General features: G+C 34.1%; 1 protein-coding gene across 3 annotated transcripts in view; it reads left to right on the forward strand.

Annotated features, from left to right (window-relative positions):
- LOC123315166 (laccase-2-like) overlaps positions 1 to 25,983 on the forward strand; it is a 150,635-nt gene that overhangs the window by 58,607 nt on the left and 66,045 nt on the right. The window contains exon 1 of one of the 3 annotated variants that reach the window (XM_044900759.1): positions 14,955 to 15,158. The exons of the other annotated variants lie outside the window; for them this stretch is intronic. The gene's annotated coding sequence lies outside the window, so the exon portion shown is untranslated. Of the gene's footprint in view, positions 1 to 14,954; positions 15,159 to 25,983 lie in introns of those variants that run through there. 3 annotated transcript variants of the gene reach the window in all.

The following is a 25,983-nucleotide window of genomic DNA, read 5'->3' on the forward strand; positions in this document are numbered from 1 at the left end:
AAAACAACAACAACGGAAACAGAATGAGAGGAAAACCAACAGGAGTAATCCTAATCAGACGAAGAAGAATGAAGGTAGATCCAAAGCAATGGCTTCGACCAGATATTCACGAGGGTTAATAGACAGAATAACTACAAGAAACAACTATTTTCAAAGTCAAATTTCGAGGGAAAATTTTTGAGAAACACAGAAAAAAAAAATCACTTCTTTTTGAGTAGGTATCAAAAATTCGCATAAAAATATAGGACATTTCTGATCAGTTGGTTTGGTTCATGCTTTTGTGATTGTTGTAATAAAGCCCTATCAATTTTTTGAGAAATATCGTTCAGCAAATATTATTTATTGCTCTTGTGTGGGAAACTTTACTTTAATATCACCACTGATCGGTAGTGATATTCAAGTGTACAATGTGAAGTTTTGTGATCATAAAAGTCAGAGGCAAAGATTATAGAGCAGAAAGATAGGAAACGCCCTCATATCACTAGTACTAAAAACCGACTACATTTTGGCCAGTGAAAACACGCGTATTGCATTCCAATATTGACTTTGTTTCTATCAGAAAACAAACATCCTGAGCGACAAAACAAAAGTATTTTTGGTATGGTTTTGTTTTGTGATCAGGATGTTAGTTTTCATCTAAACATTGTTTGGAATCAATTGATATCAACGAAAAACGCTGTTGGATGTGCTAAATGTTTATTTGCAATTCATAAGAAATTTACAAAAATTTAAATAGTGGGCAATAAATGAAGTTTTAACTAGGACACTAAAGTATATGGTGATCTGTTATACGTCGAAGGTGTTGTTTCTGTACAAGAGGTTGTTCTGAATTAATGAACCTAGTTGAATTTGTAAAATATACATATATCAGAAATTAATATGAACCAATATTCAATATACCATCATAGCTATGCAACGCATAGCATAGCATATTCCAGTTATTTACATATGTAGGTATTATTAAAAAAAATTCCAGAACCACACTAAAAAAAAACTTACAGACATATGCAAGACCTGTATATCAGTATAGTTTCTTGGTGCTTTTTTTATGATTTCCTTATGATGTGGTCTCTTCATGACACAATATACAAATTGATTAATGAATGAACAAAACACTCACAGCAGGTTTCATAAAACTTTGACTTTCTAAACAACAATTTGACAGTCACTCGGTTTCCAAATGGAAATCAAGAAAACCTCTGCATTTCTGAATATATTGAAAGAGTAGCAATTGAGAATCATTGAATGGACCTATAAAGATCATAATTTCCCCTCAATAGGCCGTTCATGCAAGGGATGCTTTCTGCATACAACAATTTACGTCGATGAACAGTTCTCAATTGACCTGCAGTAAAATGTTCATTGCGCATGGTGTAGTTAGTAGTGTTTGCTGAAGTAATTGTTTTCAAGCCCTGAGAATTTTATGCACTTCGGAGCACTGAAAATTAGAATCAATGAATGACCGATTCACATGTTACGACTTTTAATACTTACGTTTCCATTTTCCTTAGTTGAGTGAAAAACTTAATCACGTAAAATACACTTTATTATTTGATCCACCGTTCTTCACCATGCAATAATTTTCGAACAATATTTTGATGTTTTCACCAAGAAATAAGACAAAACAATTCAAAAATCAGCAACTAGAACGAGCCAGATGAACAAAAAGTGGAATGAGAATCAAAACATTGAAAACCTCTTTGATCAAAATTGACGTCTGCAATCTTGAAAAATTTCATATATTTCTGCAAATGGCACTCAAATTAATATTTTAACCAGTCCTAGCGTCTTAAAAACACGCGTGACACACAGATGGCGCTCAAATCGCCTTAGTCGCCTCGTTTCCCATCTTTCTAGTCTATAATCTTCGGTCAGAGGGTTTATTTGCGTGACGTCAATTTGCATTTTTCTATTCCATTACGGAATTGTCAGGTTTTCGACCCAGACTATGGAAAGTAGGGAGTAGGAGAACGATCGCCTTACTCAAAATGTGTCTGCAAAAACGGGGAATGTAGGAGTCGCTGTGATCACTAGGTTGATCGATGAGGGGTGGTTATTCAAGCGTCAATTTGAATCGAACTGCTTTCATTTCGTTTTAGGTTATGTGTCATCGGAGTTCTTTCTGCTGATTTTTCAAATACGTTTCTTCAAATCTATAATGAATATAAAAATATAATTCACATCATAAAGGTTACTAAGTTATCAGCTTTACTCATTCATAATAAATGACGAAATCAATGAAATTCAAAAGGAATCACTAATCAAAAGAATGATTCCTAATATGTTTATCCTTGTTTATTGAAAACAGGATATGTTAGTTGGTAGAGGAATAGAACATATCAAGACAACAAAAGGTAAGAATATCTGATTGATCCCTCAGTCTGTTCTTCTGTTTCCAAAATACTCAGCTGAGAACCATATTATTATATTATACCAACAAAATTCTTCAAGAATATCCACTTCTGAACCATGTAGTTTTATTGGTTAGATATTCTTATTCAGAACAGTCCACAGAGGGATGACAATTTCGATTTCGTTTACAATGAATTCATTATCTTTTTTGATATCTTCATCGCGAAAGTGATCTTGAGACACAAATTGATTCCGAGTCGATTCTTGAGTTGAGGTTTCTTCCAATTTTCACTCAAAAATGCACTCTGAAATGTCATCTCTTCTCCTTTTCTTTCCGATGCGAAACCACTCTTAGACTAGCGCACCCTTCATCATTTTACCATATTGTTCTCTTCTCAAAAATTGAATAGCTGACGCTGTTTGATGATATTTTCAATAATCTCCGATAAAGGACTGTCATTGTTTGCTCTCTTCAGCGAGTATCATTGATATGGACATACCTATTCTCAGCAACCTATAATTTGGCAAATATGTTTCAGAAAGTATAAATAATGTCCAGGCGTTTACTCTTTGGGAATTATCAATTTTTTTCAACAACTTCTCTCCCAATGGATTCTTGCCTACATAAAGATCTCATCACTGCTTCAGAGAGCTGCGAATGCGGTTTGAGACATTTTGCAAAGGAATAACGGACCCCTTCCTAGGAACAAGCGCACAAAAAAATAACAAGATCTGAAAGTTGTTCAAAAAATGATCAAATACTCATATGAACTCTTACAACATCCTTCAACCGCACTGACTCTCTTCGACTAATTGCATAACTGAAGTGAGTTCAACTCATCCTTCAATTGAATATTCCTCACCGTAACATGAATGACCAACTATTCCACATTCATTAACGAGCACCATAAATATTGTCAGGGATTTTGAAATTAATGTTACGAAACTACCAGTATCGTTCCTCATTCGAATCGGATAGATTCAGTGAAGTACCTTGGAAAAGAATCAGGCTAATAATACATACCTACCTAATACATTAGTATGTCACTGCAACAGATTCTTTTGTCCGTGTGAATTAAAATATAATACCTCAGTCGTGGTTCAATCTATATAATCTGTATTCCAGACTTACCTTCTTTCTTGAAGTAAAGCAATTCCACCTGAGGCAACAAGCTATCAAATTATTTGTAATGAAATAGATACATTCATTTCAGCCGAATTATGAAGCTTGATTTTTCAATTCAGCACATAATTGACATTTTCAATCGATCGGATCAATAATTCTTCGATTTTTACATAAACAGAAAGACTAGACTTTGGATATGTAGAAATAGTTCCAACAAATGTGGTCGTATGAAAATTTTAACTAGAATGATATGCTCTAATAATGGATATAAAAAAACTTCAACTGTCATAGGAAAGTCTTTCATGATCCTCATTTACAGGGTCCTGCAATAATGGGACATAATATGAATATATGAAAAATTATTATATTATATATTATTATATTATATATTATAATTTTTTGCTCGAGTTCGCAAGATGAAAATATTGTCGTCCGAACTTCAGTTTTTCAGTCACAACCTCTCCTCTTTTTTGGTTTCTACATGAAAAATAGTACATCAGAGGCTCTTTATTCATTTGAAAAATAGCAACCATTTTCCATATTTTAAGCACTCTTTTTCAATACTCGTCCCTCAGATACATTGTTAATCAGTCCTAACTGAAGGGTTACCACTTTCCCTAGAAAGTGGCCACCCTTCGTACGCGGGGCACATTCGCATGGTAAGTATGACAGAAAAACCCTCGGAAAAACCAAACTTAACAAAAACAAGCCCTCGCATGTATTCATAGGCATACGGGCCACCATATTGCTATCGGAATTTTCAAGTACGAATGCTGCTCTTTAGATTTCATCCATTAAAATCTTGCAATATTCGACTTCTACGATTTCTTTCCAATTTTTATTGAGTGAATCCTTCAATTATTATTTGATTGTGGAATTATGGAGCAGAAATATAAAAATGTTATACTGTAACCTAATAAGTGGATGAGGATTATACGAATTCAGCAATTGATTATGTAATACAAGGGAGTTTGTCCTACAGAAAATCCGCGTTGAAATACATCATCAAAACATCAATGTTAGGTGGTAAAGTCAAGAAATTCGAAGATGGTCCTAACGATGGTAGAATTTTTAATTCCAAATTCACAGCTACAGGTCGTCCTTGTAAGAAAAAGCGCCCCTATAGCTGCATTATAAATTGCTGCAAGATGCTGCGAACTAATACCTAGGAAAGGAACAAGAAGTAATAATTCCAAGTCTCTGAGTTTTGAATTGGAAAATTTATTGCATCCACCAAAATGAAGGACACTTTGTTTATCAATGTTACTGTTGGTATCAACTTTCTTACTTTCTTATTTTATGTGGAACAACCTGTATGTTATTACATTTTTGAGTTCATTGTCAAATTTTAAGGTATCTTTGGTTTGCTAACTATGGTCCTATATAGCACCGATTCTGAGATATTCGACTTTATCCTTAAATTTTGACAGCTGTAGGTGATCACTGAAATAGCTGATAGTTTTCTAATGAATATATCAAAACCAAATTTTTCTAGCTCTTGTCATCATATTGGATCATACGTTATCTCTTTATATTTTTAGCAATCTGATATAGAGGGTCTTCAAAAATTAAAGTTGAAAATTCAGAAAGTAGTTCAATAAAAACTTGATTTTTTCAAATGGCAACCTATGGGCATGTCCGTACCTCTGGCATCTGAAGCATTGGCTTGAATTTTCTCCCCTTTTTTGATTCCACTATAATGTAGAGATTGTAGAGGCGTCCCATTTTGAAAATCTCCTTTCTCTGAGTTTTGACCAGGTATAAGGGTATAAGCAAAGATTATAGAGTAGAAAGATAGGAAACGCCCTCCTATCGCTAGTACTAAAAACCGACTACATTTTGGCCAGTGAAAGCACATTTGACAATGAGATGGCGCTGAAAACGTATTATCAATACAGAAAAACTGTTTAATAACAGTTTTCTGTTTTATAATCGAGGGGCGCGAAATTCGAATTCTATTCCTTGTATTGAATTTCAATATTGACCTTGTCGAGACCAGAAAACAAACATCCTGAGCGACAAAACAACAGGATGGTTTTGTGTTGTGACCAGAATGTTTGTTTTCATCTGAACATTGTTTGGAATCGATTGCTATCAATGAAATACGCTGTTGGATGTGATAGATTTTTATTTGCAATCTTTAAAAAATTTACAATTATTTGAAATTATGGACAACGAATAGAGCTCTGAATAGGACACAAGAGTACATGGTTAGGTACGTCAAAGGTGTTTTTTCTGTGGAAAAGTTTTGAATGAATAAACTGAGTTGAATTTGTACAATTTATATATCAGAAATTGATTTGAAACAATATTCAATTCACCGTCATAGGATACACATTTCCGTTACTCACATATTATTCACGAAATATTCAGAACTACAATTGAAAAAAACCTTACAGAGGTATACAAGACCTGTATTCAAGCCCGTCAGTATAATTTCTTCGTGCTTTTTTATGATTTTTTCATGGTATGGTCTCTTTATGGCACAATATACAAATTGATTGACGAATGAACAAAACACTCACAAAAGGTTTCATAAAATTTTGACTTTCCAAACGACAATTTGACAGTCACCCAATTCCCAAACCGAAATCCATAAAACTTTTGCATTTCTGAGTATATTGAAGGCAATTGAGAATCTCTGAATGGACGTATAAAAGTCATAATTTCCCCTAAATGGGCCCTTCATGCAAGGGATGCTTCCTGCATACAACAATTTACGTGGATGAACAGTTCTCAATCGTAAAATGTTCATTGCACATGGTGTAGTCAGTAGTGTCTGCAAGCCTCTACGCCCTGAAAATTTTATCCACTTCGTAGCACTGAAAATAAAAATTAATGAATGACCGAGTCACATGTTACCAGTTTTAATACTTACATTCCCATTTTCCTTAGTAAAATTCGTTCTATTTGATCCACAGTTCTTCACTATACAATAATTTTCGAATGATTTTTTGAAGTTTTCGCCAAGAAATTAGACACAAATTTCATTAATCAGCAACTAGAACGGGCTTGAAAAACAAAAAGCATAGATTAGAGTTATGTAGATTGGAAACTTCCATACTACGAGACGAAACCGTTTTTTTGCGCCCTCTCTTAACCTGGGGTGAATTAATAGGTGTTTCTTTCAATATACAGTTAATAGATGACGCTAGAAAAAAGTAGATTTCCTTCAACTTCACAGGACAAGGAGAGCAGTGTGTTCTGTCATTTGAAATTTTGAAGATTAATCTTTTCGAATTGAAATGTTTGAAAATATTTTATATATCCTAGTTTAGGCACCGAGTTATTATTCCTATAATTTCGTGAGATTTTTTTCATCCCCTTCAGGTAATGCGAAGAACATTTTTAGTTAACTGTTTTATTTTTACCTATTGAATTATGCATTTTCAAATGGACTTGTGAACATTCGATACATTGAAGTTGTAACGAACGATACTACCAATTTTACTCACTTATGAAATGACTCAATTTTAATATTTTTCAACTATTGATCAATAAGGTATCGGAAAGAGCAAATATCAAAAGGGAAAATATCAAACTATATTTCCGGATATCCAATTAGAAAAAAAATTCATTCCCGTGCTGGAGAAGGCGTAATTCTACGTGAAAGTTACGATTGTGGCGACTGTGAAATAGCTTATCATGAAAAACTTTCCTATACCTACTAAAATGGTTCGAATTTAAGACTGGACTCCTGGTATAAACGAAAAAATAAACCTTTATAGAGTATATTTTATTACTTGTTGATCCATGTAATTAATAAAATAATACACTAAAGAATGCCATATTATCCTTATTTTTTCCTTTGCATTAATCGGTTTTTTACTTTGAAAATTATGCGAATGAAAGAATACTACTGCGGTGATTTATTCGTATCATAAAAACACTAAACTACTGATATTTCAGCTGAACTAAATACCAGTACATTGGTGTTTATGTTATTTGATACGAATAAATTGTCAAGTAGTTTTCTTGCGTTCACATGGACAACTCGAATTTCCTGCAATGTATGGAGAATATACTGAAAACACAGAAATTATACTCGTTCTTTTTGTTTGATAACACACAGCTTTTTTTTCAAAACCAGATCTACTCAAGCTTCACCCCAGTCCACCAGAGGTCGCGGTGAACAATGTTTCAAAATATTGTGAGAGTTTCCTATCTACACCACCTTAATCTATGACAAAAAGCGATACGAGGTTGTCTATGGATACGAGCAAAGATTATAGAGTAGAAAGATAGGAAACGCCCTCATATTGCTAGTACTAAAAACCGACTACATTTTGGCCAGTGAAAACACGCGTGACAATGAGATGGCGCTAAAAACGCACTGTCAATACAGGGAAACTTTTTGATAACAGTTTTCTGTTTTTTAATTGAGGGGCGCGAAATTCGAATTCTATTTCTTGTATTGCATTCCAATATTGACTTTGTTTCTATCAGAAAACAAACATCCTGAGCGTCAAAACAAAAGTATGGTTTTGCTTTGTGATCAGGATGTTAGTTTCCATCTTAACATTGTTTGGAATCAATTGATATCATGGAAAAACGCTGTTGGATGTGCTATATGTTTATTTGCAATTCATAAAAAATTTACAAAAATTGGAATATTGGGCAATAAATGAAGCTTTAACTAGTACACTAATAAAGTATATGGTGATCTGCTATATGTCGAAGGTATTGTATCTGTACAATAGGTTGTTCTGAATTAATGAACTTAGTTGAATATGTAAAATATACATATATCAGAAATTAATATGAACCAATATTCAATATACCATCATAGCATACATATTCCAGTTACTTACATATGTAGGTATTATTTAAAGAATTTTCAGAACCACACTTAAAAAAAACCTTACAGTCATATGCAAGACCTGTATGTCAGTATAGTTTCTTGCTGCTTTTTTTATGATTTCCTTATGCTATGGTTTCTTTAGACACAATATACAAATTGATTAATGAATGAATAAAACACTCACAGCAGGTTCCATAAAACTTTGACTTTCGAAACAACAATTTGGCAAGCACTCGGTTCCCAAATGGAAATCAATAAAACCTCTGCATTTCTGTATATATTGAAAGAGTAGCAATTGAGAATCATTGAATGGACCTATAAAGATCATACTTTTCCCTTATTAGGCCGTTCATATGCAAGGGATGCTTTCTGCATACAACAATTTACGTCGATGAACAGTCCTCAATTGACCTGTAGTAAAATGTTCATTGCACATGGTGTAGTTAGTAGTGTTTGCTGAAGTAATTGTCTTCAAGTCCTGAGAATTTAATCCACTTCGGAGCACTGAAAATTAGAATCAATGAATGACCGATTCACATATTACGACTTTTAATACTTACGTTTCCATTTTCCTTAGTCGAGTGAAAAACTTAATCTTAAAAAATAAATTATATTATTTCACCATTCAATAATTTTCGAACAATATTTTGATATTTTCACCAAGAAATAAGACAAAAAAATTCAAAAATCAGCAACTAGAACGAGCAAGATCACAGAACATAAACATCAAGAGAATGGTAACTCCCGTGCTAATCTTCTTGACCGTGTTTTTTGTCTGCGACACTAGCGCTGCAACAGCGTATTGTGAAACTACGTTCTTTTTGCCCGTGCGGCTTCCGCTTCCTCCCATCCGGACCTTACTAGCAGCAGGCTGGAGATTCAAATCGACGAGGACGCATTGAAAGAGCGCCGAAAAAAATTTTGAGTTTTATAGAAAAATAAAGGATGATATGATTTCTTGTATTCCTTTTCCTGATGGTACTCTTTTTCTCATCTGTAGAACTTGTTCCATGAGCTGAATCATATTTATGTCTCTTGAGATTTCAGTATGAGGAATACCTATATCATACATAACATGGAATTGAAATATTTCAAATAGATACTTTAAAATTGCCAGCCACCCAATAAAACTGTCATGTGGTGACAAAATGCCGACAAAATTGAAGAACATTGAAAAATCTTCGGAATAAGAAATCACAGGAGGTGACATGCTGTCTGAAAACCTCATAACTTTTTTTTTTACTCATAATTTGTTCTCCTTCATTGGTTACTAATGAGTTTATATATTTTGTTCATTATATTATCAAAAAAACATCCTGGATCGTTAAGTACAACCATTGAGTATTATGATATTGATTGATATTGATAATATTGATATTGATTGATATAATGATATTGAGGTTTAATACTCCATGGTACAACAGATTTTTCATCGGCGGCCCATTTACGGCTTTTTCTTTAGCTTGGGGGCTCCTTCAGTGCCGGGGGCTACGCTTACGCCACTGCGACCAGTTCGATATTTCTTCACTTACATGATATTTTAATTCAAAGATTGAATTCAAACGTATTGTTCGAAGTTTTAGTTGATCCCTGGTTAAATGGCTTTTTATTCTCGATTCTTGCTTATGGCTTTGTAGAATTGTATGAGTTTGTTGCTTTGGTATTTATTGAATATAATCTTGTTATAGAGAACATTCATCGAGAGAAGTCATAACAGAATTATAAGTCTTATAAATACAAGGGAGTGGTCGGAGTGGGCATACGAAAGACTGATTAACTCAAAAGACACTTTTTTGTTCTTCTTATTTTCACATATTATATCGAAGTTCGTTATACATTCCCGAAGAATAGGTCGAGGGAGAAGGAGACTTCAAGAAATCATAAATTAGTGAAAAGAGCAGAGATCACATGTAGAGTGTGATAATCTAAAAGGCTGAGGATCTGATGCGGTTGATTGAAGGCTAAGCTGAATGCCAATTTCTGACTCATTATAGAATTGCGGAAGCGGTGAGTTTGGCATCTGAAGAATTATTAAGTATCAATTACGAAACGAGATCAAGAAAAAAGGGGAATTGTAGTGGCTAGTGTGCCGTACCCTGGTGTAATTAGATCTATTTAGCCTTGTGCTAACTGAGAGGCATTATTTAGATGTAATACCTATATAATTATCTCTAACTTATTCATATTTTACGATCGGAAAGATGATTTGAAGCGTTGCGAAATTTCCTAAGTAAAAAAAGTTACCTGCAGTATTGAACGAAGTATCGATATTTTCCCAATAGATTCTCTTTCTGCGACCGAATGTTAAACCAGCACGGTTTCGAAATCATTTTCGAAACCGTTATGGTTCAAAATCACAATGTGAAAAATATAATATTTACTTTTGTTTAAACGCTATCTTCCAGGGGCGAAAAAATTGAAAAGCAGTAACATTTATCCAGTGAAAAAAAATGCCTAGAGAAAGAAAAAAGTTTTCACGGTTTCTGAATGTATATCGGAACAAAAGAGTTATAGGTACATTTTCGAAATTGATCTTGTTTAAAAATTTGTTCATATCTCTAAAACAGATGAATATATTGAAATATAGTTCTCATCTATAAAGTCTGCTTAAAAATCGAGATCGAAAATTGTTAAACCAACCATGGAATTTGTATTCTATCAGTCAATGAACGCAATGGGTGTAGAGTGCATGAAATATGCCACTTCTGAAAAACTGTACAGGTAGTTGAAGAGACTGAAACCACAAAAAAGTGGTGTGAAAATGATTTTCTTATAAAATTGTCGATTTTCCATAATGTGTATCTCTTAACAAAAATAGAATCGTCCAATAGTTTGGGGAATTTGATCAACTTCCATTTATATTGGAAACATTTTTCTCTTAAATGCATAGCTCCGAGATTCAAAAGAAGAACAAAAAAATTTTACCTTTTACTTTAATTCGAGCTCTAATTGTAGTATGGTCATCAGTTCGTCTACCAACTAACTCTAATAAAGTCTCGAAATCAGAATTTATTGTATACTAGCTGACCCGGCAAACCTAGTTTTGCCATTTAAATTATTAAAATTATTATTAAATTAGGGTAGATAATAATAACTAACTCATCGTGATTGCTCGATTGGTCGTAAGAAAAAGGAATGCCTTTTTTCTGTTCTGAACAATTTTTTTTTGGGAATATTTTGTTATATAAACCTTGCCCTAACAATAATAAACAAAACAAAAAAAAAAGAATTGTCCAATTTGGTGCGATCGTTTGAACAATAAAGCATTTTGAAGTAAACCATAGATCCTCTTTTATTAATATAGATTTCAAGTACTCTACAATAATTCATTGACAGGATTATTGAAACACCCTGCATTGTTATACTCGAATTTAAATATACAGGGTAACCCCTAATAATAATGTTATGAAATCTAAAAAAAATGTGTAAGTAACATATACTTAGTGCTTCATATTATGTATAGTTTTATGACTAAGTGTTTTTTAAAACCCGTAAAAAAATTAAAACCTGTCAACTCGTCATCGCCTTCCAAAGGCTGTATCTTGGAAGAAGGTCAATTTCGAAAAAAAATTATAGGAACTACCCCTGTTTATTTTCATCGAGGAATCATCTCCCTAAGTTCTTCCCATTTGTATACAGCCAGCCTGTATATCAAAGATTCATTGGTATTGTCCATTTTGTACAGTTTATCTCTGATCCAGTAGATTGTAATGGGTGGGACAAGGTACTCATCTTGAACTACTTCTGTTTCGGATATACATGGATGATGTTTTCCATCATATATTATCATCAATTGTTATTTGCTGATGATTCAAAACTATTCAAGACTATAACATCCATTTGCTTCAGGATGATATTTATAATTTTTTGAATTCGTATATGTTAAATGGTCTGAGATGTAACTCAAAAAAGAGTTTCTCTATATGATTTGGACGATCTATACTTCCAGATAATATTCACTTGCTTGCCGACGACTTAACCACTAGTCAGTTTTTTTTTATTTCAAGTGTAAAATTTGAGTAGATCTTCTTTTTGCTTCTCGCAACTGCGAGGCACGAATTATCTAAATTGTAGAATTCAAACTACTATTAGTTTGATTTTTGAATAAACCTTGACCTTGACAGACGAAGGTCTGTCGTCTATCGGTGCGCTGTTTTCTTGGTTGTTCGTATGAAAAAGTTTACCCATAACAAATCGTTCCTTTTTTCGATATAAATCAATTTTTTCAAAATATACGGGTATCACAAAAGTATCGGAATTACTAGAATTACTTGGCGAAAGAGCATTTTAGAGAAAAGATTTCAAACAAAAGTTGCAGAATTTTTCTCTGGCTATCAGATGATGACTAGGGTTTCGACTATGACCTTGAACACAAGGTCAATTGCGTTTTTTTGTAGGTAACCTTATACGTTAGAAACCTAAAATAAAAAGAGCCAGAAATTTCAGATTCAGATATAACCTTGACTCATGCCTTCCTTCTGTCCCCTTCTGCCCCCGCAAGTTGATACAAGTTTTTGAAAAATAATTCAATATTTTTGTGAACTTCTAAAAATTTTTGATTCTGATGATAATGGTGGGGGTATTGTTAAAAAAAATTATGTTGAAAAATAATGATATTAAATGAAATGAAAGAATATTGGGATTCTTCTTCCATTTCATCTAACTAAATGGACGATAACCTAAGAACAATGATATCAAAGTTTTGAATGTCAAAGCTCCGTCATTATTTGCACTATTCATTTTCAATAAAGCTTATTCGGAATCTCTTCTCAAGTACTTCAAAAAAGGACCTATACATTCTTGCCGAATTTGTCCTTGTTTTTCTGCTGTGTTGAACGTTTGGAACTCAGTAGTTTGCGAATTCATACTCAACAGAAATGAGTCATATATCGGTTCCAAGGCATTCGCATAGTTCGTGAAAAGCTAGTTTATTGTGTTATTTTAATAAGCTATACTTTTGTTCATAACAAGTTTTTCGATAAAGCTTATAGCTTTTGAGTTTTTTCATAAAAACCCAAAAACGTTGCTTTTTAGGTGAAAAATCTGGGATTCAATTGCAAATAACTCGAAATTTATTGTTTAAAAAAAAAACTTTTCAATACATTTGTGTTCTGAAGGTTATTGTGGCTTTACTTATCCAGTCATTCAGGTTGTTTATTCATAATTAAATATGTAATAAGAAGCAACAACTATTTTTCGGTGAACTTTGTGGAAAAAAAGTACAGAAAATAATTTTTTGCAAAGATGTTTTCTGGATTCCGAGGTATAAACCTTACACCTATCCGCACACAGCGGCATAATGTTGATGCAGCTTAAGTGGTGAGCTCAGCAACAAGAAGCTACGGAAAAATTAGAGGATTTCTTTTTTTGACGAGAGCAGTAATTTGGCATTTCATTTCTGAACCGTCAAGCATTCACGAAGAATTCTGTGAAATCCTGATGTCTTCCTCAAATCTTTAGAATTCGAGTAACGAGTAAATTATATAAACATTTTCAAATCATCATCAGACAACCGTATTTTACTTATAATGAATACCTTAAAGCATTATATAATATTGGTTATATGAATATTAAATGACAAGGGTACCAGGTGGAAATCCAAAGAACACCGGATAAAAACGAAATATCGCGACACAAATCCTTCCACCAAGTCATATTGCTACCCATAAAATGGGGATATATATTGAAGGTACTAGGGTAATTTTAAGAATTATTGGCCTTTGGTTCTCCACCGAAACTCTCACTGATACCTACAAGTTATCCAGTCCTCGGCAACCTTGACGGTGCCATGCAATATAATTTGGCGAATTGATTCAATGAATCTTACAGTTTACGCAGAAATCTAAGAAATCATGAAATTCATTGTACATACATGGCAATTTCTCAAAATTTCAAGAACTTTCCGAATTTAAATGATACGGTCCTGCAAATCGAATGATATTGACAGTAGGTTTCTGGAACCTCATGGTTCTATCTTCAATCCACATTTCGACTAAATCGGCGATTCCATTCAAGAGATAAAATGGTTCCATTTTAATTAAAATTTGAAAAACACCCTGTAAATCTTAATCAAGAACTCCTAGATACTACATATGAGGGACACACTGTATAAAGCAACCACGCGCTAATGTAATCGATTTTTTATATGTCTGTGGGGATGTTTGGCTATATAGTGAATACAGTTTTGAAAGAGTCCTCTAAGTTAGATTGTAAAAATTAAAAGTCACAATATGAGTAGAGTTCAATTATTTTTTGGTTGGTAGAATTTATGACCGAGCGCATGTGAAAATCAGGCATCAGAATTCAAGTCCTACTTTTACTAACCATCACTACATTCTTACCTTGAGATTGGCCATTTACCCAACATAGCAGGTAAGGTAAGCAAACGTTCGAAGAACATAGGAACATTTATTAATTTTGTATTTCAGAAAATGAAATACGTCTGGAAAACCTGGCCTCTCTCTATTACCTACCTGAAAGTATTTGTATCAGACATATAATGGGATGGATTTCATCAAACTACAAAATGATTATCTGTTGTCTGTACCAAAATATCTTTTTTCTAAGAATCATATTTCCCGCAATATAAGACGGAATACACATTATTGATAAATTACTCTTTGTCATCAAAATGAATTGAAGTAAATATTTAAATTATTCATATTTTATGACAGTTGTCCTAAAGTATACAATCCTGTAATCTGTGTGAAACTAATGGACCATTTTATAATTCATTCAAAGTTGGTGAACTAATCGTTGAAAAACACAATGTCAAACCAATTATTGATCATAAATGTTCAACTTCTTCAGAGTTTTTGCTATTTCTCCGATTTTACTTGATACTTCTTCTAACAACTGGTTAGGCAAATAACTTATTATGTAAGTATTCCAATAAAATAATATCATGATCGGATTCCATCAATAAGTAGAAATCTTTCGTAATTCAATGCAATTTTGTGGACTTTTATAGTTTAGTCCTGGAATTCACGAAATGCTAAGGAGGTTTTTTGGTATTTTCGCTATTACTTCAGTATTGATTTTTTCTTTATATATCAAGAACAGACATGATTTTTCATTCTTTTATCCCATTATAAACTGAGAAACTCTTCTATGTGTGTAGCTTTATGAATTTCAATTAAGATGTCTAAAACTCTGATGTATTCACTGATTCGATTTTATTTTTAATTTCGTGGGGATATGGGATCAGTTTCGTTTTTCCCACTGTAGGTAGCGCTGTTCAGAATTTGACAGAGCATTGTCGTTTGATATTTGAAAATAATTTCAATACTTTCCTTTTCCGAATATGTTGTATTTGTAAGCGATTATTGGTGTGTGAAAATGTATTAGTTTCGAGAAAGGGGTTTACACCATTCATTTAATCAAAATGTCGTTCAGTAAGTTCAGTTTTCTGTATGGACAATGAAGAACTACAGCTAAAAATTCGGTGTTGTTGGAATTTGAAGCAGAACCAAATCAGATGAACGAACAATCGGGACGGATATAGCTAAGTTTTATGGTTACTTCAGCAATATTAAACTGTATAGGAATTACGTAATATGAATTGTGAGCATGTATTGAGAATCAGAAATACATAAATATATTCGAGTCTGTTCTTCAAATATTCTTCCTGAGTAGATATAGTGAAAATTTCCTTTCCGTCAACTGAATATATTGGATATGATATTTGACTAATCAACTGTGTCTAATTGAAATCATATGGAATAACCCCCCCTCACGAATTCAAGTTGTCAAACGGAAATTATCTTGAAGAAGAACAGACACTACTCCTTCGAACCCTTATTCGACAGTGTTGAAATATCGACAGATTTGTTTTTACAACGAAAATTAAACTGTAAACTACGAATAATCCTCAACAGCTGACGAAATGGTCCAGTTCATATTTTGCACTCGTTGATCGATATTTGATATCAACGCAAAACAAAATAAAACAAGAGAGTATCATTCATATATCTATAATATAATAGATATATGGTATCATTGGACATCCTTTGGTAGAACAAGGATAGAACGAAGCAAATGACATGGTGGCGCCGCCACGAAACTTATCCCATATCCCCAATTGGCTGAATTGTTGATGCTTGCAAAAAATGACAAGTGCGCACACCAGTGTTTTAGACATCTTAATTTCAACAATGATCGTACATATATAAAAATTCATTCTTCCTGACAGAGAATATATCACACTCAAATGATTTCTTTGTTTTTATAGAATCCACGAAAAGCCTTTATGAAAAAATGAATTATTTTTCGCTTTTGGGTCCAATATTTTCAAGAGGCCAAAGTTCATTAATTATATTTTTTTGATATTCGATCTCGAGTGAATATAGTGAACAAAAAACTTTAGTGTTTCTTGAGACTTGTATTTCAGATCAATCTAGAATTGCTCCACGGAATAGTAATATAGGGAAAAATCGAATTCCGGTTCTGTTTTCAGAAAAATCTGCTCAAATTATGGGAAAAAATACTTCAATTTTAAGAGTATGTCATGTTGCATAACAACTGGACTTAAAAATTGCCACTTTTAATTATTAATGTTCAACCTACTTTGATGCCATAAATTTTGTTGGAAACATTTATTTTCGTTTAGTTAAGAAATCGGTTACTTTTCATGATATGAGATGTACTCAAATAGAGTCTCAAATAACCTTTATTAAGCACAATAAGTCATTCCAATACCTGGATACGTTGGATAGCACCAAACGTATGGAAAACTGTACATAAAACTTTTTAAAACCCTATAATAATAAAGTTAATAATCACAGTGGAAATAACAAGTTCCGGTAATTTCAGCCTTTTACACATGTTTAGATTTCACTCACACTCACTTCACAGATTCTAGGTAGCTTGCTGTGGAAAGTTATCATTATAGTGGAAAGTTAATTTTTTTTTTTCAAATTTCAAATTAATGTAATCCTGAGGATCATCTTCATTGTACAATTTTGTATCAACAAGTTTTTTGATTAAATAAACATAATCATCCTATAATCTCATTTTTAGAATTTAGTAATGTATGTGAAAGAAACCGATCATATCTAAATTATCAACTCAATTTCTTAGCAGTTTTTTATCTGCAGTATACGGACAGAATGACATACTACTTGGTAATTTTTTTAAATATTTAATGTATTCTATTTGTGTTCAAGTAATGCTGTATATTAATTGCCAAAGTTGTTTCTTGGAACAAATTCTCGAGTTTAAACCTAGGTATGTCCCTTTCAGGATTCACATGAGCTCGAAAATTGACTGAGTTCTATGTAGAAATTGTCTTCCAACTGAAAGAAATTATTTATGTACAGGGTGGGCAAAATTCGTTGTCTACCGAAGGGATCTCGAGAACTATAGCAGCTAGAAGAAAACGGATGACACATCCTCGAGCACTTTTTTCCTTACTATTCCAAATCTGAAAACATGTTAAGCCTTACCCTATGTCCTAATTGGCAAAGGATCGCGCGATCGGGCGATGGCGTTGGTCGTTGGATCGCGCGATGAAAAAATCAAACGTCAACAAATAGAGCTAAATGTCCGAATACAGCACAAAATTGACTTAAATGGTTGTTTATCTCGACTATACAAATACTAATCTAAAGGTTGATCGGGTATGTAGTCAACTCTATAGTTTTTTAGCTCTTTATTGTATTAACCAAGCTTTCGGACAATGTCTTGGCCTTCTTCGGGGCTACTAGAAAAATTGCAATAATGTTGTAAAAAATACAAAAAAGGTAAGATTAAAATAACTTACAAGAATGTGAGGCTTAACTATTAATAACGATAAAATTACAATATCCATATAACTCATCAGTTAAAATCTCAGATGAATCTTACCATCCTGCCATTACACCCTCTATCACAAGAACTCTTAGAAGACATGTACCTAATAATCAAGATCTAATAATTGCGGCTCGCATGTCATGCACTTTGGGGAAATATGTATTCTCTAAAACAGCCAACAAATCTGGAATAATTTACTCTATAGAGTGCAATTAATGTAATAAGCCATACATAGGCCAAACTGGCAGAAATTTGAAATCGAGAATAAGGGAACATGTTAGAGATTGTACAATGGCAAAGCAAACCACTGGCTTATCAAAACACATAAATGAAACGGAACATACCATGAAATTCTCAGATGCAAGGTGTGTACGATCTGAAAGAAATAAATACAAGAGGGAGTTTTTGGAGGCTGTTGAAATCATGAGTCATAAGAACAACATATAAACTCAGATCTCAATGGTATCAACTCCATCTACTGTAATATCGTCAAACTGATCAATGTGAGTGAGAGTAGATGATTCCGTCATGATAAAACGCCTTTGTACTTCCTTAGTTTTTATGACGTTGCTTGGCCTCAATTGTCATTCCTGTCTGTGTCTTTTGTTCTCCTATGTTTTCTAACCTTTGACATTGTTTCATGTGTTTCTTTTTAAAATTAGAATGTTGGCTTAAGATTCATTGGAGATTTCAACTGATGAGTTATATGGATATTGTAATTTTATCGTTATTAATAGTTAAGTCTCACATTGTTGTAAGTTGTTTTAATCTTACCTTTTTTGTATTTTTTACAACATTATTGCAATTTGTCGTAATTTCTGATTGTTCTATGGGTCTATATATAAGAGATATGAATTTCTCAACACCAAATACAATTGAATGCTACGAATTTTGATCAGTGCAATAAAACCTTGGGAGCGGGAGATGTTGATATCAGGGTGCTACACCAGAACATCAAAAGTGTGATGGAGAATTTTGATGACTTACAAATAATACTCCTTGACAGGCTGAATACAATCCTCGATTGTTTGATTCTGTCGGAGACCTTCACACTGTTGATTGAGGAGAGGGGTCTTCCTCTTCTTCTTCTTCTTCAACAGCCTGTCTGCATCCACTCCTGGATATAGGCCTCCCCTTGAATCCAGTTCATTCGGTCTTGGGCCAACTGGTGCCAGCATCGTCCAACCCCTTGCCTTGATGTCATCTAACCAGCGTTTTGGTGGTCTTCCTATACTTCGTTTATGTGCTCGTGGTCTCCAATGTACAATTTTCTTTGTCCATCGATCGTCTTCCTGCCGAGCCACATGTCCCACCCAGGCCCATTTCATTTCCGCTATCCTACCTGTTACATCTTCTACTCTTGTTCGATTCCTGATCTCTTCATTTCGAATATGCTCCCTCGAGGAGATTCCTAGCATAGCTCTTTCAATAGATCTCAGGGTCGTTCTCATTCGATTTGCTGAGTGGACTGTGACTGTCATTGTTTCTACTCCGTAGGTCAGAACTGGGAGTATACAGGTGTTGGAGACTTTTCTCTTTAGATTTATAGGAATGTCTGGATTTCTAAGCACATTTCTAAGTTTTACCACTGCGACCAAGGTCATACGGATTTTTCTCGTGATCTCTGCAGTTTGGTTCTGTTTGCCCAGTGTTATTGAATGTCCGAGGTATACATATTCGTTGACTTTCTCGATCTCACCACCATCTATTTCGACTTTAATATTGTGGTCAGTCAATACTTTTGTTTTGCCTAGGTTCATCTTCAAGCCGACCTTCTCTAACTCCTCTTTCAATTGCTTTAACATCTCCTGGAGTTCTTCCACTTTAGTGCTTATGAGCACAATATCGTAAACAAATCTTAGATGTGTGAGATGTTGTCCGTCAATTTTTATACCCCATTTCTCCCAGTCTAGTTTTTTGAATACGTCTTCCAGTACAAGGGTAAATAATTTCGGGCAAATGGTGTCTCTTTGCTTAACTCCTCTTTTAACTCTGATTTTCTGAGTAACTAGATTCTCTGCTATATTTATTTGGATGGTAGCTTTGTTGTATATTTGCTTGTGGAAATCTCTGCATCTGGAGTCTATCCTTGCGTTGTTCATTCCTTGGAAGATTTCCTACAATTCTACGGAATCAAACGCTTTGTTGTAGTCGACAAAGGCTAAGTGAAGCGGTACATTGTACTCATTGCATTTTTCTATAAGTGTACGTATTGTCTGGAGATGTTCTATAGTGCTGTATCCTTTCCGAAAACCTGCAGGTTCGACTGGCTGGTAATCGTCGAATTTATTTGATAGTTATCTAGATTCACCCCCGGTTTCATAAAGCTCGATCGGGGAATCAACGCTTGATTGACAGATAAACGTCAATTTGTTTTCAATCAATAATTCAGTCATAAGAATTCGGAATTCAATTCTCGAATAAAATTATGATCTATATACATCTATTCAATGATTCTAAATTGATTCTTGTTCAATATATGTAGGAATGAAAAAGTTTTAGTGATTTCGTTTTTGAAATCCAATGACTATCAAATCTTTGATCGGGCAGTAAGAGTTTTATGAAACCCGCTGTGAGTTTATCTCCTTTCTTATGAATTAGGGTGATCTGTGCGTTTTGCCATGAGTCTGGAAGGACAGTGTGTTGTATACATTTATTCATCAGTAACTGCTTCGAGAGTTACGCTACCTCCGATTTCTATAATTTCCTTTGTGATTCTATCCTCTCCTGGAGTTTTGTCGTTCTTCATTTGAGACAGAGCTATATCGATTTCTTCTGTGGTAATTTCCGGTATTTCTTCGGAACCGACATTTAAAATTCCTCTATCTGAGTGAGTATTTGGTTCTGGTGTTACTGAGGAGTATAGCTAAGAGTAGTATTGCTCAACGATGTCTGCTATTTGGTTGTTTTCGCATTTAATGGCACCGTTTTTATCCTTCATTTGATAGATTCTATTTCTTCCCTTATTTTCTAGTGTCCTGATTACCTTCATATTTTTGTTTCTTTCTATTGTTTCCCTGATCCCTTCGGTATTATATTCGCGAATGTCCTGTCTTATTTTCTTCCTGATTTTCTTATTTAGTTCTTTATATTTCAGGGTATTTCTGTCCAATCCACTTCCTTCTCTTATCAAGTTTCTTGTTTCCTGTTTCAGCCTGTTCTTTTTGAAAGGGGTTCTTGAGCATATTTTTTTAGTTGCTGTTAATATAGTCTCTTTTATTCTCTTCTCTAAATCATTTGCATCCATTGTAACTAGGTTCTCCTTGGGTGTTAACTTTCTCTGCAGTTCATCCTGGTATTTGTCTCTGTTATTCTTGAATTCATCTATGGTTGGGAACCTCCTAGGTCTTAATAACTTCCTTCTCTCCAACTTTGTGTTGATTTCTATCTTCGCCCTCACCATTCTATGGTCGCTTCCCATGTTAAATCTGTTGACCACTGAGACATCCTTGATAATTGATTTTTTATTGGATATCACGAAGTCAATTTCATTCTTGGATCTCCCGTCTGGACGTATCCATGTCCACCGTCTATTATTTGGTTTCCTGAAGAATGTATTCATGCAATATAAATTTTCCTGTTGTACATAGTTAATCAATCTATCTCCTCTTTCGTTTGAAGTTCCCAGACCAAAATTTTCTGTGTTGGTGATGTTGTCGATGTTATTAGTTCCCACTTTGGCATTGAAGTAACCTATAATTATTTTCAAATGTGATCTTTCAGCTTTTGCTGTTGAAATGTCTTCATACATTCTTTCAACTTCTTCTTCTTCTGAGTTGATGGTAGGAGCGTATATTTGGATGACTTGTAGTGTGTACCCCTCGGATATTTGTACTACTATATAAATTACTCTGTCTGATATTGCGACAGTTTATGTCACCAGATGCTTTATCCTCTTGTTCACAAGTATTTCGATGCCTCCGATATGTGGGTTTGTGTCTTTGTTGTTCTGAAAGAACATGTGACCCGAATGTAAAATTGTTCATTTTTCTTCTGACAGTCTTGTTTGGCTCAAGCCTAGGAGTCCCAGTTGATTTGCGTCAGTTCTTCTTCTAGTTCCTCGAGACGTTCCTGCGATTTCGAAGTTCTTACGTTGAAGGTGACAATGAATAATTTCAACGTTTTATGTTTCCGTTTCTGTTTGAATGAGCTTTTGCCTCCCCCAGATTCCATGAGGCAGACCCTTTTGAGGGTGTGGGATTGAACACCCACCTGGGGACCAGTTCCATACGTTGTAAGAGAGGGCTATACTCAATACTTAAATTGATTGTAAATACTATATTATAATACGACCAACAGAAACGATGGATACATAAGTATCTGGCAAAATGTTACACTTTTCAATACGATGTTGCATATATTGAACCGGTGAGGGTCCTTGAGGTTGTAGGCACTCTTCCACAGAGTATGGAATTGTTTGTTACTGGCGTTTAATATAGCGGCATACCGCTATCTAACAGATGATGATAAACTCAAAGCAGAGCTATTGAAAGCTCAACTGAAGACAACGGTTTTTCTAAGAACAATACTGAGATTGCTGAAAGAAAACAGCAAGAAGATCAGGGTGAGAAAGAGAGATATAGAAAGAAAAGATTGGATAATTGCTGGTATTGTTAAATCTGACAATAATTAAAACAACTCTATAAAAAATTTGTCAGGGAGCCAGATAAATATAGAGAAGAATTTGTGAAATATCGAAACCATCTGATTCGAATCATGAGAACGTCAAAACGCAACTACTTCAATGCAAAAATAAAGGCAATTCAAGTTTATGGAAAACGCTGAACTAAAATTATCTATAAATACAGAAGCCTGGATAAAGTGCAGGATATTCGTAAAGAAGACGGCACTATAACGGAGGACAAAGGAATAATTGTAGATGTTTTCAACGACTATTTCATCAATGTTGGATAAGGTCTTGCAGGTAAGATAGCCAGTAATTACCCACCACCATTTAAACAACAAAAACCAGACCATTCCTACTTTTCAAACCCGACTACTCCAGAGGAAATTCGCAGAGTGATCAACAACTTTAAGGACAATAAATCTACGGAGTACGACAAAATTACTAGCGATAATGAAATAGCTATTCCATTATCGTACATTTTGAATGAAAAAATGCGGTCTGGTTGTTGTCCAGTAGAGTTCAAGAGAAACATCGTCAAATCATAGGCCTGTATCACTGATTACCTCATTTTCATCTTTTCATTGAAAAGATTATGGAAAGAGATGGCATGACTATCTGGACAAGTACTCGATATCAGATGCTCAGTTTGGTTTTCGTGAAGGCAGATATTTTATGGATGCTATATCATGACTGACTGATAGAGTTTACGAAATTTTGGATGCTGATGAGGTGGCTCCTATGTGTGTTCTTGGACCTTTCTAAGGCCTTTGACACGGTCAAACATGATGTAATGTTGGATTCCCTTGGAAGCATTGGGGTGCGTGGGATCCCTCTAGAACTTTTCAGTACCTATTTAAAAAATATGCAGGTTTTAGATGGTACAAGTATATAATACACTCAGCGATCCATTGAACATCCAGTGTGGCGTACCGCAAGGTACAGCACTCCTCTACAAATATGTCACTTGAAGAGATTGAAAGGTTCAAGGAGACATGAATAATACATTCAAGGCTTTCAAATACAGATATTTGAAAATTAATCAAGAAAAGACAAAGTACTCAACGTCTGCCTTTTTCTAGAATAACTTACCAACTTTTGATAACCTCTTAATATGTGACGGAGACACAAACTTCAAGATTTCACCAGTGACTTCCTTTAAGTATTTGGGCGACATGTACGATCAATCATTTTACATAACCGATCTAATTTTTGCGATTCATACTGTTCATAAAGTTGTTCCTGACGGTAGTCACAAATTTCCGCTAGTAACATAACCGGTAACACGTTAAAAATCGCATTATATGACAACCATCACCTATGTAACTTGGAGAAGACTTGTTCTTCGAGGAAACGATCGATTTTTGCACTTCAATATGAAATATTTTAAATTATTTTGAAAACAGTTTCATCTCTTACAATCTAGTACACTCACGGGGTGAAAGGGTTTTATACGCCAAATTGTATGGTACCCCGTTACGCTAACCTCTGCTAAAACTATATCTAATACACATGCTATAATTGTTGTTTATGTTAAAAATATTATGCTCTATATCAAAAGGATATATAAATATCATATCGTCTCCTAACCCTGAATGAATTTTGTTAATCTTGATATTATCAGAAATGTTGAATTGCTTGTAAGCAGTTTCAGTACTAAAATTTTTCCCGGATAGATGAAATTTCGGTTCAACCTCTCTTTTGATAAATTATATCTGAGGCAGATTTTCCTGTTGCAAAATGTTTTGTCGTACGAAAATCAAATAAAAACGAATCTTACATTTAATGGCTACCTTCTCTTGTTATTTTCATAACATTATTTTCGAATGTTCCAACAGAAAGTTTGATTTCTCATATTGATATAGCTTCTAGCCATTTACTTTCTGTGTGCATCAACTTTTATTAAAAGCATGTTTCCTCAAATAGGCCCAAAAAGCCTGTACGTAATCTTGACCATGGGCTAGGTGGAAATGGCCATTGATAAAAGTATTAATGTTGTCATTTTCCTTTCTAATTTTTCAAACATAATTCAAAATCAAATAATGCTGGCTTCAGTGAACACCAAAAAAATGATCGAGCTACTTGCTTTATTCCAAGGATAACAAAGATTTATGAAGATATTTTCATACACTGTGATTTAATCATTTTTGATTACTCATAATAAAGGAAACACGAACGGGGAGAATAATTTTCAGGATACAAAAAATTAAAATATAAATTTGGATCATTTATTTTAACCACACCCAAAATTAAACGCGGAAATACTCAGTCCTCAATCCTACATACATAGATTTCATGAATATTCATGCCAGTAATTTTCAGTGTGTGAACCTAGAAAATGTTAATTATTTTGGCCACTTCCAGTTATACATGAATAAGCTTTGTGTTTGTGTCGTACTACGTCTACATAAAATATTGTTCGATCTAAATGAATAACAGCACACTATAGGCTTGTTCGTAGAGTGGTTCACAACACAACGGTTGAGAACTGTACAGAGCAAGCGTAATTGGATTTTCGCTACCCTAAAATGGAATTGCGCTTGCTCTGTACAGTTCAAAACCGTTGTGAACCACTCTAAGACCAAACCTTATATTTTCATAATAACTTCCGTTTCCATACCATATCCATTTTAAAGAACGATATGGTAGATCTGCCAAAAAACAAGCCTCCTTTGACCTCATTTCTTAACTGCCATCGCTTAATGGTTAGCTGGGAAAAGGCAAAATGGCTCTCGCCAGCTCATGTGCTATTTCATTCAGGTACTCCGAAATAGCCGTAGATAGAGGAAGGGGAAGATAACGTAAACAACAAAAAAAGTGTGTCCAACATCTCTATGTTTTTGTTGACATTTACTGTGCATCTTCTCCATGTTTGTTTACGTTAACCCCAATATTTGAATGTTAATTATCGTATTTGTGTTCGATGTAACAGTGTTTCGTTCGTTTTAAGACTTGAGTATCAAGAATTTCGTTGTCGGCATGCCAGGAAATTGTGTAATTTATGGCAAAAATGCCGAAAAAGATAAATTCGGATTGGGGTAAACGTAAACAAAAGCAAGTTGATGTTGGACACAGAGAGCTCTCCTTCGTAGCTGCGCAATGCGGTATCTTCTCCTTCCTCTATCTACGGGAATAGCACCGATGACTTGCGAACGATCGAATTTTAATTGTTAAATGCAGTTCTCGATAACCACAGAAGGACATTCTTTACATTCCCCTATTTCATTAGTGTATTTTCTAATGATAAATGAAAGTTAAAAGCACTATATAGGAAATCAGCAGTGATTCTGT

The sequence above is a fragment of the Coccinella septempunctata genome, chromosome 6 (genome assembly GCF_907165205.1).
Source record: "Coccinella septempunctata chromosome 6, icCocSept1.1, whole genome shotgun sequence".
NCBI lineage: Eukaryota > Metazoa > Arthropoda > Insecta > Coleoptera > Coccinellidae > Coccinella > Coccinella septempunctata.